Source organism: Castor canadensis, chromosome 6 (assembly GCF_047511655.1).
Source record: "Castor canadensis chromosome 6, mCasCan1.hap1v2, whole genome shotgun sequence".
Lineage (NCBI taxonomy): Eukaryota > Metazoa > Chordata > Mammalia > Rodentia > Castoridae > Castor > Castor canadensis.
This window is the reverse complement of record NC_133391.1, coordinates 152,727,296-152,743,475: the sequence shown is the minus strand read 5'-3', so window position 1 is coordinate 152,743,475 and position 16,180 is coordinate 152,727,296. Positions and strand designations below refer to the sequence as shown.

Genomic DNA, 16,180 nt, shown 5'->3' with positions numbered 1-16,180 from the left:
TGAACCTGGTGAAATGAGTCCCAGGAAAAACACTTTTCTAGGCATCCCTTTGACAGCAGGATGACACAGAGGCAACTCTCAAGGGAAAGTCTGTCAAATAAGCTAAAGCCTTTATACACTTGATTCAGAGATGGATCAGGATCATCTAATTCCTATAATATTCTCAAGGCATCATTTCTGTTGTCCCAGTGCAAATTACTTAATTTCTTTTTAATAGTGCTAATGTCTTTAACAATCATGACCTCCTGTCCACAACATCAAGCGTGCTCCTTTGTGCACTGAACCAGCTTTTTTCCCCAAATCTTTCCACTCTTGCATTTTGCTCCTGACTTTGGCAGTAAACATAAATAAAAACGATCAGTAATAACCAGGGTAGAGACTGAGTGCTATGTTGTCTTGAAATGTCCTTCACCAAACTAAGCAGATCGTTACTTTTAAATTCAGCTTCATTCAAAACTTTAGGACGTGAACAAAATGTAGACAAATTCTGTGCTAGAATGTAACACGAATGGCCTATAGTTTGATTCTCAGTAGTGTCCTCATTTTCATCTAAAAGCTATGAATGCTTTTTAAGTTATCCACATTTTTATCAACAGTATGTTCTTTTGAGTTTCTACCGGAATCACCCACTCATCTTTGTTTAAAACATTTGAGGGATTTTCAATTATGGATGCAAATATTTCCAAATTACTCCACAAATCAGTCCCAAAAGTTAAGAAGCACATTGTCATGAGCATGATCTCACGTCTCTGATACCAATGTTCTGTATTAGTTATTTTTTTGTCATTTTGAACATAATATTTGACATAAACAACTTAGGGAGTAAGAATTTATTTTTGCTCATGGCTTCAGAAGGTTTATTCCATTGTCAGTTGGCCCCATGAATATGCATGGGGCATCACAGTGGTGGGGGTGTATGGCAGAGGAGAACTGTTCACCTTATGAGAGTCAGGAAACAAAGACATAGAAAGGAGCCAGTAACAAGATACCTTAAAGGACATGCTTTCAGTGATCTACTTCCTCTAGCCAGGTCCCACATACCCAAGCTTCCAGAACCTCCCAAAATAGTGACACCATCTGGGGACCAAATTTTTGACATGAGACTGGGAGGTATTCCACATTCAAACATTAACAGTGGCCTAGTGGTAATACAATGTCCCTTTGGCTGTCTCTTGTCAGCGTAAAGCCTTCTAAATGAATTCACACATTTATACCCTTGAGGCTCAAGGTCTGTACAATTCCTGAGGTGTCTTCTTGTCAGCATTTCTATTATACAGATATGAAATACTTAGCTACTTTTGAATTGTGCCAATCGCTCCAGAAACCATACCTTCCTAGTCCCAACTTTATACTTTTTTTTTTACTGACCGAACTCAAGTTTTGCTTTGAAACAAATTCTTTGAATTCTCACTGTAAAGCTTCAAATTATCTAGCAATAATCATGCCAAAACTGCATTACCTTTTCATTTATTCCTTGAGATTAATTAGTCGGTCATCTTTAAACTCAGCCCTCTACAAATTTTCAGAACATGAAGAAAATGTAGACAAATTCTTTGATACAAGGAAACACAAATGACCTTCAGTTAGAGTACTCAATTTCTTCTAAAACCTCATGAACCAGATCTTCATTATACACATACTTGTTTTATCTTCTTAGATTCTAAGGTCACTTCAGAATCACCCACTTTAAGATTTTTCTAACCTGCTTCTCCAAGCCCTTCCATTTCTTCCCAAAAACCAGTTCCAAAGATTTAAGAACCACATAGCTCAGTTTAATGTCAGCAGTAATCCCTACTTCTCTGGTTCCAGGTTTTTGTTAGTCAGTATCTCATTACTGTGACAAATCATGGTTTTGGAAGTTTCAACCCATGGTTATTTGGCTCCATGTACTTGGGTAGAACATTAGGGTGGTGGGAGAATATGGTGGAAGAAGTTTTCAACACCACGGTGGACAGGAAGCAGAGACATAAAGGATGGGAGGAGGTATCAGGTAGAAACTTTACAGAAACTTTCCTAGTGAGTGATCTACTTCCTCCAGCTAGAACCTAAATCCTCAAGTTTCTACCACCTCCTAAAAAAGCACCACCAAAGTTGGGACAAAGTATTCAACACATTGCTGGTGAAAGACATTGCATATTTAATCTGTAAGAACATGATACATCATCAATAATCACAGACACCGTAATGTATAATAGATCATAAAAACTGATTCCTCATTTTGTTGCTAAGTATTATGAATTTACAAATAACAAAGCTATTTTAAGAGATAAACCAAATCTCCTTGTTAGAGTTTGAAGGAGAGAGGAATCAAAACAACCATCCTAAATGTTTTTGTTATGCTATAATAGAAATGGCAAATGTTGATATTTTTGAGTTTGTTTTTATTAAAGATGTGTGTATTAGAGGTGTATGTGGTGACTATGTTGTTGTTAAAGCTGTTTTTAAATTTTGATTTGCTCATTTAAGTTAAAGATCTATAGGAAAAATATATAGTATGAACATGAAATTTTCCACAAATATTTTTAAAGGTATACAGGAAAAAATGAAGAAAGAGAAAAGAAAAGATTTTAAATAAAACAAGAAATAAAAATAGCTGAATTGTGGATAAGATTGTTATAAATTGATTTAATATGTGTATTAAATGATACATTTTCTGAGATGAACCATTTTCAAAATCTGCTTCTATATAACTTATAGTAGATATATCAAATAAGACTAGAACCAGAAAATAATTTGACCCTCAGAAATTATGCTGGAAATTTTAAGTGAGTTTAAGGCAAGATTTTCCATATCAATTTTAGCTAAAATAGTTTTAATGATCATAATTATAGAAAAGAGTTTATATGCTATTGATACATACCACAATAAACTGAAACATTAGAGAATCTCATGAGTATAAACCTTGATCAATCAAATACAATTTTAATGAGGAAATTTATACAAGAAAAAGAACAAAATAATTTTTTAAAAATTGCTCTTTTGAGGCAGTAGAACTTTAAATTGTGGTTTTGAGGTCCTTGAGAGAATACCTTTTAAGGGGACTTCATGATCCAGTCTCTTTCCCTTTCTATACATCTGTTCCTGGCTTTGAGGTGTGTTATTTATTTACTCCAGCCATGTTATCCTCACACCAAAGCCTAAAAGCTGTATGTAAGCCAATTGTGGGTTGGAATCTCCAAAAATATAAGCCAAAATAAATCATTTGTTTTAACTTATTAATTTCAGATATTTGTTTTAGTGACAGAAAGCTAACCAATAATTCCCTAATAGACAGATGATAAGGACATATCCAAAGAGAAACATGGATTCACATTCAGGGGATAGTCCATGGGACAAGATGAGGCTAGATGGCCATCTACAAGCCAAGGTGAAGAGTCAGCAATTTCTGGTGGCTACAAGACTTCCTTCAAATGAGGTACCATAACTCCATCCTCTAGAACCATTATTCAAAAAAATCTCTGCTCTTTCCTTTCAAATCACCTCTCCTCTCTGTGTGTAAAACCTTCCTGTCTTTTGCTCTCAGAGAGGATGCAACTGATGACAATTAGGGCATAACATGATATTCCAGGAAAACCTTTTTCTCAAAATAGTTAATTTAATTCCAGCCACAAAGACCCTTGGTTTTGTTTTGTTTTGCTATATGAGGAAAACAGTCATAAATTTCAGAGTTTAGGATTAGGACCTCAATATTTATAGAGAATCATTTTCAGTGTAACACAATGTGATTATAATATTAATAGACATGCAGAGAAATAATGCTTTCACTTTAAATGATATTAAAAATAATTTGTTGTTAAATATGTAATGTTTATTTCAAAGACATTACTAATAAAGATATTAATGTTGTTGATAGAATTTTCCATCAACTGAGAGTGTTTCTAACAACCACAGACATCATTCTGAATGTTGTGAAAACAGATATCTAAATTAATGAACTCTACATAAGCACCACATAAATAGTACCTATTGCTAAAAATCTTATACTAATAGAGCTTTGAGAGTGTCAAAATATATCATTATATCAGAAGAAAATTATTGAATATTATAAAAATAAAGAATGAGAATAAGAAAAATGTGTTTTTTCTCAGAAGTTTTTAAAATGAACCAAAGTCAGTGTTATAAGTTGAATACCAGGAAAACTAGGGAAAATACTATTTTACATATTAAAAAATTGTGTCTGAATGAGGCAGGTCAAGCATGTAACTCCAGCTTTTTGGGAAACATATAGGTAGGAGGATTGAGGTCTGAGGTTGACCTCGGGAAAAAGCCTGAGACACTACCTGCAGAAAAACTAAAGCAGAAAGTGCTGGAATTTGACTCAAGTGGTAAAGCTCCTGCCCAGCAAGTGTGAGGACTTGGGTTCAAATGCCAGTACTACCAAAAGAAAAAGAAGAAAAAAAATCTGCAACTTACCCTGAGTTAGGCCTGGGGTACTGCAGTTTATTGCTTATGGAGTAGAATTCCATGTGCAGTTCAATAACAAAGCAGTTATTTTTTTCAAGTATCAAACTAAGCTGTGCTGTTTATTAATCTTACTGAACTAACACCTGATCCAAGAAGAAATACTCTATCTCATTTACTTGAGGCAGCTGCCATTCATATAAAATAAGTGAAGAGGGAGAAAATGTTCTATTTTTAGAGGTTTTAAAAAAGAAGGCCCATCAGAAACTCTGTGGCTTGAACATGTACAAAAATACATTCATTACTTTTAACTGGAATGGTGCAGACTGAATCAGTTTCCCTGTTCTGAAGTGTTAAAGGGCAGAAATTTCATTTTATTTCTTACTGCCTTCTCTACATTAAAAAATGATCCTGTCTTTGACAGACTGCTGATGTAGTTGGCCTTCGTACAGTGCACAGCAATTCTGGTGAATGACTTTGATTACTATAGATCCTGGTGCTGCAATATTTAGCTAAAAAATACAAGAAAAGTTTCTTATTTAATAACCTAACTTCTTTTATGTTGCAGATCTCCTGCTTTGGAAGACAGAGAAAAGGCCCACCTGTCCTTATTTTTCAAGAGTAAAAGTTAAAAGATATAATTATATTTTTTAAGGTAATGTATGACATTGTTTTTTCAGATTTCTCCATCACTTTTCTTTTTACTTAAATCTTATTATTTGGTTTTAATTTTTTGGGATTGAGTCTGTTTTAGAAACATAACAGCAAAATGTCTTTATAAAAGGATTTTAAATATGAATATGATTTAACATACTTTGAGCTCCTTAAATTTAATATTGATGATTTTCTGAAATTCACAAAAATTCCACAGACTAGGAGAGAACCCGTCCCTAATTGAGTAATAAATTAATATTTTTGAATGAAGTGCAGTTCTTAGTATGGGATAAATATGATTTTATATAAATGAAAATTTTAATAAAATAGTCTTTCATTATTAACTTGAGTCCATCTCACAATGGGTCCAGGAAGTATTAGATGTTGTTGGTTTTCTATGTGATATACTATTTCTCAATAAACAAGATTATTATTGTTATGTAAATCTCATTAATTGAAATCCCAGAATAGGTCACTATATGAAAATGATCCATAATGAATTACTCATGTCATTTTACACTGTTATTAGAAGCATTAGAAGCATTAAAAAGTATGTTGAAACTCAAATGCTAATGACTTGACATGAAAAAATAGATACATTCTCCTGAAATATACCTACCCAACATTTATTAAAGAATAACTTTCTCACAATTATAATACTGTTAACTATTCACTAAATAAAAGCTATCCTGTGTATTGTATTTTGAATATTAATAAACTTCACACTAAAATCTTTTCCAAAGCACCTGCTAGGAAGATTATTTTATTATGCTCATATCTAAAGTATTGATTTAATTATTCATTATATTTGAATATGTCTATTACTCAGTAGAATACTTGTTGCTGCTAATATAAAAATGAGCCAAGTTTCACAGTTCCTAAAATAAGCCAAAAATCCTTGAACTTTTATCCTTGAACATGCTAGATATAATTCTTGAATTCAGATAGAAATATGGAGGGAAGTTTAAAAATTCCTGCGAACATTGAGATCTTAATTTTTATGTAGTGGGAACAAATCTCACCATGATTACTTCTCTACACATGAACCTCAAATTTTCACAAATACACATATATACAAAAGTTCAGGTAGGAATATTGAGGAGCAGGAGAACATCTTGAAAGAACAGACAGTGAGATGGGAAATATTTTATTAACCTATTAATTTTTTCTATAAATAGACAAGCTTTTATCTTATGACAGAATAAAGCAGTGATTCACTGCCAAAAGTACTAGGATAAGGAAGAAAGTGAACTAGATTTTATTTTATTTTGTCTTTAAGTTTGTTTTAGATTCAGTGAATAACTTTGACCCATGGATGTTCTTCACATTCAAAATATGTCTTTAATGATATTATGATATTATAAATTACTTAAGATGAAGTTTTAGCAAATATTAGGGCACTTAGTAGAATCTCCTCTATGGAATATTGGAAAATATGAAACTCATCATGATATATTTAGTTAGGAAAATAGAAAAAATGTATCCTTTAAAAATTCAAACAATAAAAAAGGCAGCAAAAGAAATATCTCTGATATCTAAAGTAACATGTTTGTTATTAAAATTATGGAACAAAAAAAAATAGGGAAAATAGTTATATCTTGTAGCACTAGAAATTTTGTTAACTTTTGCTAGTCATTCACTAAAATTGGAATGATATAGATAAACTTAGTATGGCTTATATGTAAGGACGATACACAAATTTGTGAAGTGTTCCATATTTTTACACTAAGGGGAGGTTACTCACAGGAGAGGGAGAGTGAAAAAAAGGAAGTTAAGAAGGTGAATATGGGTGATGTACTTCCTATAGAAGAGTGAGTATAGAATTTTATACTTGTTGAAATCTCCATAAGAATGGGACTAAGAGAAAAAAGGAGAAATATAGAGGGCATGAACAAATTTGATTTATAAATATAAGGAAACTCCCCACAGAGCTATTTTAAACAAACAAAATGCCTTTTTTTTCTTTCCAAAACAGAGAATAGGAAGGTAAAATAGGTCCTGTCTAGGGGCAGGTATCAGTGTAAGGAAGTAATATATGGAAAGTGTGAAAGAAGCTGAATGTAGTGGAAATATTATGTACTCATGAAGGTAAATGGAAAAATGAGACATGTTGAAACTATTCCAGGAATATGGGAAAGGGAAATAAAGGGGAATGATGGTGAGGGTGAATTCAACTGTGATATAAGAACTTTTGTAAATGTCACAAAATACCCCAGTACAACAGTACTATGATACCACAATGTACAAGTACAACAATAAAGAAAATGAAAGTACATGAACAATATTCACCTTCTTTTAATCCTTCTTCTTTTATTAATTTTTTCCCTCCCAGTTCTTTTACAGAAAATTTTTATTAGGATATATTCATTGTATGGGGGGAGTTGTAGTGACACTTCCAATTAGTCTTATGTTGTAAATTATTTGCATTGCCTCCATCATCTCTACCTCTCAACCCCCTTTCCACACAACTAACTGCAATTGCAAGAAGTTTTTTAGTTTTGTTTCCTATAGAGATATAAAGTCTATCCACTTTATACCATCACCATAATCTCCTTCCTTCAACACATTGTGACTACTTTAAAGTCCTGGTTTTCATTATTAATATTTAAATTGTGGTTCAAAGGGATGTCTAAATTATGCCCCCTGTGGGTGTGCTTTATTTTTCACTCCCTTCGAATACTCTGTCTTACCCCTTAACCTCCCATCCTCCATTTTCCAACACCTTTAAGTACACATCCCCTTCACATCTTATGGTATGCATTTTTACCGATACTCTATCATTCTGTTTTCCTTTTCCTCTTTCCCCAAATTCTATAAAGTAGTTCCACTGTTACAAACATGTTTTATATTTGTGTCTGTTTATGATCATGCTTGTTTTTGTGTATATGTTTATCTTTGGCTCTATCTTCCACATATGAGAGGAAACATGCAGCTTTTGTGTTTCTGATCCTGGCTTACTTCACTCCAATTGCATCCATTTACCTCCAAACACCATGTCATTTTTCCTTGTGTCCACAATTTCATGATCCATTCATCAGTTGTAGGGTACCTGGGTTGTTTCCAGAGCTTGGTGTTGTAAATACTGCCACAATGAACATCAGTGTACAGGTGTCTTAAGTGTATCCTGTTTTTATCCTTGATTATAACCATTCAAACTAGGGTGAGATGAAATCTAAATTTTGTTTTGATTTGCATCTATTTTTACAACCAGGAAAGTTGAACACTTCTTCATGTATTTACTGGCCATTTGTACCTTTTTCTTTGAGAATTCTTGTTTAATTCATGTGCCCATTTCTTCACTGGGGTGTTGATTCTTTGGGGGCTGAGCTTTTTGAGCTCCCTGTAGATTCTGGATATCAGTCCTTTATCAGATGAGTACCTGGCAAAGAACTTCTCCCATTCTGTAGGCTGTCTCTTGAGGGTGGTGACTGTTTCCTTTCTTGTGCAGAAGCTCTTTAGTTTGATGTAGTTCCTTTTGTTTATTGTTACTCTTAGGTGCTGAGCCTTTTGAGTTGTTTAGGAAGTTGTACCTATCTGTTCCAGTATATTTCCTACTGAATTTTGGAGTTTCAAATTTTCAGGCCTTAGATTAAGGTCATCAATCCACTTTGAGTTGATTTTGATACAGGATGAAAGACAGGGATCAAGTTTCAGTTTGCTGCATCCAGTTTTCCCAGCAGGATTTGTTGAAGGCTGTATTTCTCCATCCTGTGTTTTGGGTTCCTTTGTTGAAGGTCAGTTGGCTGTAGATGCATGGGTTTATTCTGATCCATTGGTCTTCTTGTCTTTTTTTGTGTGTGCCAGTACTATGCTGTTTTTATTGTTATGGTTCTATAATATCGTTTGAAGCTGGGTGTTGTGATGCCTCCAGCATTGGACATTTTGCTTAGAATTGCTTTGGCTACTTGAGGTCTTTGTGTTTCTATATATATTTCATGATTGGTTTTTCTATTTCTGCGCAGAATGTCATTGGAATTTTGATAGGGATTGACTTTATTTGACACATAGATTGCTTTTGGTAGTATGGCCATTTTCACAATATTGATTCTACCAATCCATGAGCATGGAGGTCTCTCCATCTTTTTATATCTTCTTCAATTTCTCTCTTCAGTGGTTTATAGCTTTCTTTAAAAAGGTCTTTCATTTGTTTTGTTAAATTTACTCTTAGGTACTTTATTGTTTTTGAGGCTATTGCAAATGTGATCATTTCCCTAATTTTTTTTTCTCAGTCTGCACATTATGGATATAGAAAAAAGCTACTGATTTGTTACTTTGCCAAAAGATTTTATTATATCAAATTTTTTTGGTACAGTTTTGGGGTCTCAGGTACAGTATCAGGTCATCTGCAAATAGGGATAGTTTGACTTCTTCCTTCCTTTTTGAATGTCTTTTACTTCTTGCTCTTGTCTTATTGCTCTGGGTAGGAATTCCAAAACAATATTGAATAGCATTGGAAAAAGTGGACAGCCTTGTCTTGTACCTGACTTTAGGGAGAACAATTTCAGTTGTTCTCCTTGCAGTATGATGTTGAGTCTAGGTTTGTCATACATACCCATTATTATGTTGTGGAAAGTTCCTTCTATTCCTAATTTCTTCAGAGCTTTTATCATGAAAGGGTGTTGGATTTTGTCGAAAGCTTTTTCTGTGTCTATTGAGAGGATCATGTGGTTTTTGTCCTTGCTCCTGTTGTGTGCTGTATATGTTTATGGATGTATGTATGTTGAGCCATCCTTGTATCCCTGGAATGAAATCGACTTGGTAATATTGTATGATGTTTTTGACATGTTGGTGAGTTCTGTTTGCCAGTATTTTGTTAAGAAACTTTACATCTATATTCATTAAATATATTGGTCTATAATTCTATTTTCTGGTTAAATCTTTATTGGGTTTTGTAGTGAGTGTAATGCTGGCTTCATAGAATGAGTTTGGTAGTGTTCCTTCACTTCTTATTTCCTGGAAAAGTTTGAGGAGTATTTGTATTAGTTCTTTTTAAAGGTTTGGTAAAATTTGGCCATGAATGTACAAGATCTTGGGCACTTATTTGTAGGGAGACTATTACTGCTTAAATTTTATTGCATATAATAAGACCATTTAGGTTTTTATTATCTTCTTCTTTTAATTTTGGTTGGTTATATGTGTCTAGGAATTTATCCATTTCATCTAGATTTTCCAGTTTACTTGAATACAAGTGTTTAAAGTACTCTCTAATGATTGTTTGGATTTTATTAGTATTTGTGGTTATGTCCCTTTTCATCTATGATTTTACTAATTTGGGTCTTCTCCCATCCCAATTTTGTCATGTGGGCTAAGGGTTTGTTGATATTTTAATCTTTCCAAAGCACCAAATTTTTGTTTCATTGATTCTTTGTATAGTTTGTTTGATTTTAATTTCATTAATCTAGACTCTGGTCATTATTAATTCTCTCATTCTGCTAGTTTTGGGTTTGGTTTGCTCTTGTTTTTCCAGGAGTTTAAGGTACATGATTAGACTGTTTGTTTGAAAGGTCTCTGTTTTTTCTAATGTAGGCACTTATAGCTATAAACTTTCCCCTTAGCACGGCCTTTGCTATGTCCCACAGATTCTGGTAGGTTGCATTTTCATTTTCATTGAATTCCAAGAACTTTTTTAGTTCTTCCCTATTTCTTTGATTACTTATTGTGTTTTAAGCAGTGTATTGTTCAGTCTCCATGTGTGTGAATATTTTCTGGAGTTTCTTTTGTTGATGAAGTCTAGTTTTATTGTGTTGTGATCTGACATGATACAGGGGGTTATTTTGATATACTTGAATTTGTTGAGATTTGCTTTGTGTCCTAAAATATCTGCTTTGGAGAAAGTTCTATGAGCTTCAGAAAAGAATGTGTATTGTCTAATTTTTGGGTGAAATACTCTGTACATGTCAACCATGACTGTTTGGTCTAATGTGTGGAGTTATTAAGTTTCTTGGTTGATATTTTGTCTGGATGACCCATCTATTGGTAACAGTGGGGTACTTAGTTCTCTCTCTATCACTGTGTTGGCATCTATCTGTCCTCTTAATGCCATTAGTTTTTTATTTCGTTTTTTTTTTTTAATGCAGATGGGTGCACCTGTGTTTGGTGGATATATGTTAAGGATTGATATTTACTCTTGAAGAGTTATTTATTTCATTAATATCAATTGGCCTTCATTGTCTGTTCTGATTAATTTTATTCTGAGGTCTACTTTGTCAGTTATGAGTATAGCTACTCTTACTTGTTTGTGGGGTCCATTTGCTTGGTAAACTATTTTCCTGACTTTGACTCTAAGCCAGTGTTCACTTTTTTTTTCTGTTAGACAAGTCTCTTGTAAAAACATATGTTTGGCTCTTGTTTTTTAATCCTATTTAATATTCTATGTTTCTTGATTGAGGCATTGAGGCCATTAACATTTAGTGTTAGTATTGAGAGGTGCATGCTGTTTCAAGTCATTTTTATTTCTCTGTTGTTTAGTTTTATCTATTCCTTGTTTACTGGTCTGTTTGTTCAAAAGTGTTTATTTTTTCTTCAGTCTACCTAGCTCACTCTATTTCTTCATCTGTATGTAAAAGTCCTTTAAGTATCTTCTGTAGTGCTGGCTTGGTAGTCACAAATTCCTTTAGTTTTTCTTGTTGTGGAAGGTTTTAGTTTCTCCTTCAATTAGGAAATATAGTTTTGTTGGGTAGATTAGTCTATATTGACAGTTGCTTTCTTTCAGGGCCTGAATTATGTCTTTTCATGACCTTCTTGCATTTACAGTTTGAGTTGAGAAATCTGCTGTTATTCTAATTGATTTGTATGTGACTTGTCTTTTCTTTTTCTTTGTTCTGTGTGCTGAGTATTTTGAATATAATGTGTCTGGATGTGTTTCTCTTTTGGTCCTGATGGTTTGGTGTTCTGTAAGACTCCTGCACCTGAGCAACTCTCTCTTGAGGTTAAGGAAGTACTCTGCTATTAGTCTGTTGAATAGGTTGTCTATGCCTTTATCTCCTGTCCCTCTTCTATACCCATGATTTGTAGGTTTGGTCTTTTCATGATGTTCCAGATATCTTGAGTATTCCATTCATATATTGTCATATGATCTTTTACTGTTTGGCCTAATTCCTCTACTTTGTTTTCTTTTCCTGATTTCAACTTGCTCCACTTCTGTGCCTCTATTTTCACTTGCTACACTCTCTTTGCCAATCTCTTCATTGTGATATTCATTTGGGATATCAAGTTGTTTATTTTGGATTTATTATTTTTCATGGTTTTCATATCTTTATTGATTTCTTCTTTCATATCCTTGATAGTCTTCTTAATTTCAATCGTCTGTTTGTATTTTCTTTAATTGCTTATTCATGTCCTCATTGAGGACAAATACTAACTTTTGTGTTTCATTGAGTTCATTAACTGTTTTTACAATTTTTTTTTTGAATTTGTTATCTGATAACTCTTCCTTTATGTAGGTGTTTGGATCCTTAGTGGTGGAATTGGCTTTTGATGGACAGCAATTATCTTCCTGTTTCATTCTGCATTGAGATATAGGCATCTGGAGTTGTTTTTGTTTAGGGTTTTAATCCCTTGTGCCCCTGGTGTTGGTGTTTAGATTTTTTTTCCTCCTGGAGCTCCAGGAGTGTTCCTCAGAGAGGGATACACTGGATATGTTACCCTTTTCAGGGGTTCTCGTTATAGTACCAATTACCTCTTTTCTCCCTTCAGTGAGGGGCCTGGAGTTCCTCCTGTTTGATGGGTGTGCAGGGGCTCTCCTGCAGTTGCTGTGGCAGTGCTGTGTCTCTGTGCACTGTGTGGGGATCGGCTTCCTAGCACCAGCAGAGTAGCAGATTACACTTGGTGGAGGAGCTTGGATTCCAGCTCTTGGGTAGGAAAGATGTGTCTATCCTGTGCAGTCTCCATATGCAGTTTGAAGCACTGGGATTAGGTGTATCTTGGGGGAATAGGGCTTCTGGTGCCACCTGTGGAGGAGCAGGTTATGGCTTTCTTCCCTTTAGTGGGGAATCTGATGTTCTCATTCTTTGACAGGGGAGCAGAGGCTCCCTTTTTGTCAGGGGCAGTGGGGAGTGCTGGGCCTCTGTGGAGAAGGAAGCCTCCTGCTGCCAGCAGAATAGCAAGACCTGGTACCTAGGGTTCACTTGGATGTGTGATGGCCCTCTCCTGGCACAATGTAGCAAATTGAAGGTAGCTATGGGACACAAACCCAGTGGGCTTGAATTGAATTATCCCACAAGACAGCAGAGGCCCTGGGATCTACTTTTATGGAGGCATGTGCTTCCAGGAGCCACTGTAGTTGTGGCCAGTGCAGGAGAACAAAGCCTATGGGCACTGGGAGTTCTGGGCCCAAGTTTTCTACATTGGGTTCAGGGAGGGCAGTCCCGTGGGGCTGCTGCCAGCTCAGGAGAACAAAGCTTGCAGGCGGCAGGAGCGCTAAGGCTTGATTTCCTGCATAGACCTCAGGAAGCATAGTTCTGTGGCACTGCCACTGAGGGAACCAAGAATGCTGCCTTGTGCCTTCTGCTATCCATGGGACTTGTTTATACAGGGGTTCCAGTTTCCTTGGCCTTCCAGGGTAAAGGTAGCAGGTTGTGCTTTTTGGGGGAGCATGTGATGCTGACTTCCTGTGTGAGCTGGGAAGTGGGACTTACCGTGGAGTCAATGGAGCCTGAAGCTGCGTGGTGCCATTAGGGGCAGTGGATCAGGAATTTTGAGCTGAGAGTTGTTCTTCCAGTTTTTCCCAGGTATAGTTTTTTCTCTATTTGCAGATTGGGAGAGGGCTTTGCTTCTTGCTGGTTATGGGAACCTGTGGGTGCCTTTTGGAGTCCTCTGATCTTCCTTTGGTGGGGTAGTTGGCTGGTGCTGGGCTATAGGAATGTTGACAATCTGAACCTTGCCCCCTCCTCTGTTCTTATTATATAGTGTATGATAAATATTAAGAGGTGTATAATTATTTTTCTTAATATTATTCAACATTCTATTAAATGATAGGCATTTTCAATTTATTTTATCTTTAAAGAATCATAGAAAATTATATACACAAGTGTGTGTGTACACATATATGGGTAAACATAGGCACATATATACATAGAAAGAAAATTCTAATTTATGACATTTTTGTTATCTAGTATTATCCACTTTCAGGTGGTTTAAGAGTAGAATTTTTGTTAATTATTCAAACAAGAACTAATTAGATAGTAAGCTTGAGATATATTGTTATTAGTAAATAAAATAATTTTTAGTCATATTAATATATATACAATATTTGTCATAGTAAAATTGAATATTATGAAAGATTTTTTAAATGATACAATTATTTGTAAATGAATAGGAAAGTTAATTCCTTTCTAAAAATAAAAATTTGAAAATTAAAAATATCTTATGCTTATTTAAATATTTACAAATAAAAATATGTGTAAAATAATGAAATCTCATTGTCAAAAAACTTATTATGGATGTAGTTACAACCATGTAAAAATGTTAAGATATTTGAATATATTCAAATAATTAATTTTATTACATTGAGGTAAACTGTCTACAAACATTCCATGAGTCAGACCAATATATTTCATGAAGAATGAATTAACTGAAAGCTAATGAATGAAAACCCAAGTCACCCAAGATGTGGGTAATGATACAAGAAGTCATGCAGAATACAACCTTCCCTATAACAGCCAATGATAATTATCATGAGACTAAGATGAAAAGATGGTAGCACTTAGCAGGGATTTGGTTAAGCTTTGGAATTGAAAAAATATCTATCTGCAAGAAGATTACAGTTATTAGTGGATAGGTATTTTGAATTAAGCTGTTAAACATCATTAGATTACATTGACTGTGGAATGAGTCAAAGGGAAACAAATATGTAAATGCAGAAAGCAGTGTGAAAGTAAAAATTAATGATAGTGTTAGCTTTTTATTGTGGATTCTAGTTATTACAAAATTCCTCTATGTAGTTAAATGTGTTCTTTGTTTTTAAACAATTTGTTTTGTCACTCAATAGAACCATTGACTAATCATTATCACAAATATATAATACTCTAAGTCAGGTAAGCCCACATTCTAGGTGTTCTGTACCCAATAATTTATTTAACCCTCAAAGCATATATGACTTCCATATTACTGATGAGGAATGAAGACAAAGAGAAACTAAAAAACTTGCCAAGGGGCATAGTAGATTCAAAGCAGATCTATTTCTTTTCTCCTTTTATTTCATTTTTTTTTCATTTATTTATACATGCATACAAAGTTTGTATCACCTCCCCTCTTTCAGGAAGAAGCTGTTCTGCCCTCTTGTTCTGATTTTATGGAAGAGAAAACATGTAAGATAATAAGAAAGGCATAGCGTTTATGCTAGTTTGAGATAAAGATAAATATACAGAGAGATTCCTAGAGTTGCTTCCATGCATTTGTGCATTGCAACCCACATTGGCTTGTTCCTACCAGAACTCTTTGCTACTTAATGGTTCCCTTCCCATTGTGGCCTCTGCCAGTTTAAGATTACTTTATTTGCTCCTCTACAGTGAGCATGTCAACCACATTCATATTTTAGGTTTTCTTTCCTTTCCCTATTTCTCCTGTGCTCATTTAACCCTTAGTGTGTGACCCATGTCCAATAATATTACTGCATTTGTTTTGGATCTCTAATCCACATATGAGGGATAAAATGTGACTTTTGTCCTTCAGAGCCTGGCTAACATCACTTAAAATGATGTTCTCTAATTCCATCCATTTACTTACAAATGACAAAACTTCATTCTTTATGGCTAACATTCCATTGTGTATAAATGCCACATGTTCTTAATCCACTCATCGGTAATAGGACATCTTGGCTATTTCCATAGCTTCGCTATTGAGAATAGTCCTGCAATAAACATAGCTGTGATGTTACTTTTGTAATACCTTGAGTTGCATTCCTTCACATATTCTCTAAGAGTGGTATTGCTGCATCATATGGCAGATGTATGTTTAGTTTATTAAGGAGCCTCCAAATTGTTTTACAAAGAGGTTGTACTGGCTTACATTCCCACTATCAGTGTTTAAGGGTCATTTTTCCCCAAATCCTTGCCAATATTTGTTGTTAGTGGTGTTCTCGATGCTAGCCATTCTAACAGGGGTAAGGTAGAATCCTAGTGTGGTT

General features: G+C 34.5%; 1 non-coding gene across 1 annotated transcript; it reads left to right on the top strand.

Moving 5' to 3' along the window:
* Positions 1 to 6,672: 6,672 nt before the first annotated feature.
* On the top strand, positions 6,673 to 6,777 carry LOC141424451 (U6 spliceosomal RNA). The gene has a single exon (XR_012449376.1). It is a non-coding gene; the product is annotated as a U6 spliceosomal RNA (small nuclear RNA).
* Positions 6,778 to 16,180: the final 9,403 nt, after the last annotated feature.